A 1,757-nucleotide genomic window follows, 5' to 3' on the forward strand; every position below is an offset into this window, starting at 1 on the left:
CTTGACTCACTAAGTCAGGTGGATTCTCTTCTTTATCGTGGCTTCGCGATAGGTATATATATATATATATATATATATATACAGCAGTCTCATTCTCACATATAATCAGTGCATTTGTGCACGTGTTTATATCATTGAAGTGAATCGGGGACAAAGAAACAATCATGCACTGACGTAATCGTTTTGATTTGTTCTCTTTTTTTTTTCCGAAGACTTTTCTGCGTTTGAATAGGATGTAATGAGGTATGTTATACGAACCCATTTTACAATATGTGGGTGTGTGACGATATATGTAGGATGTTTTGTTGCCGTGGAAACGAATGAGGTCAAATATTTTAGGTAAATAAAACAGAACTATGCAAACTTCTAAATGATAAGCAGTACCTAAGCCTTTTTTCATACAGATGTAGAGCAAATTAAGTGGGAGAAAAATATTAATCAAATACTCAATTAAAGAACCAACACATAGGGATAATTAAAGTATAAACAAAATACTTAATTCAAACATCATTAAAAATAAATATTACCTGTTTTCCTGTAGTGGTCTGAAAAAGTCACTGTTTCTTTGATACTATTGGAAAACTCCAGAGATTGGTTGTTGAAGGTCCACAATCTGGTTGGCTGGGGTGAGCCACTGATTTCAAAGTCAATCCTCCAATAAAATCCGCGATCTATCTTCAAAACTTTTATTCTAGGTCGTGCTAGACGGAACAAGAAAATTTATGTGTAAGTATGACATAACGGACGCGTGTACAGAGATTTATTGAAAATAAGGAAATGAAAAATGTGTAATAAATGCCTCTGTTTGGATCTTAAAAGAAAATGTTTTCATTCATGAGCCAGTTTTTTTTTTCAAGTGGACACAATCTAGTAGGTGATTCAGTGTAGTACGAGGGAACTTAACACTGAAAATGTGCTAATAAGTACAAATGTGTAACGAACTTCGCGCCTCTGAACAAACTTACTTCTATTGTTCAACATCACATGTCCCACATCCGTCTGTAGTATGTTTGTTAAACATTGTCAACGAACTTTCTATCAGTGATAATAGGAAATTACAACAATAACACAATGTAATTCAATTAATTCCAGAAACACGTCTTGCCTATTGATTATTCCGTTTACTATGAACGTCTGTACAAGACGTAACACCGTCTTACCTATTGATTATTCCGTTTACTATGAACGTCTGTACAAGACGTAACACGTCTTACCTATTGATTATTCCGTTTACTATGAACGTCTGTACAAGACGTAACATAAACTTATGACTGTTCTTTCTTTTTTTACCTCGCACTGTTAAACGTGCAAGAGTTAGAAAATCTGTACTATTTGTCTACCTATAGCTGTTTACTACATTTGTTTGACTGATATATGCTATTTATCTGCCTATAGCCGTTTACTACATTTGTTTGACTGACCTATACTATCTGTCTGCCTATAGCCGTTTACTACATTTGTTTGACTGATCTGGACTATCTGTCTACCTTTAGCCGTTTACTACATTTGTTTGACTGACCTATACTATCTGTCTGCCTATAGCCGTTTACTACATTTGTTTGACTGATCTGGACTATATGTCTGCCTATAGCCGTTTACTACATTTGTTTGACTGATCTGTACTATATGTCTACTTATAGCCGTTTACTACATTTGTTTGACTGATCTGTACTATATGTCTGCCTATAGCCGTTTACTACATTTGTTTGACTGATCTGTACTATATGTCTGCCTATAGCCGTTTACTACATTTGTTT

This window comes from Limulus polyphemus, unplaced genomic scaffold (assembly GCF_000517525.1).
Source record: "Limulus polyphemus unplaced genomic scaffold, Limulus_polyphemus-2.1.2 Scaffold4551, whole genome shotgun sequence".
Lineage (NCBI taxonomy): Eukaryota > Metazoa > Arthropoda > Merostomata > Xiphosura > Limulidae > Limulus > Limulus polyphemus.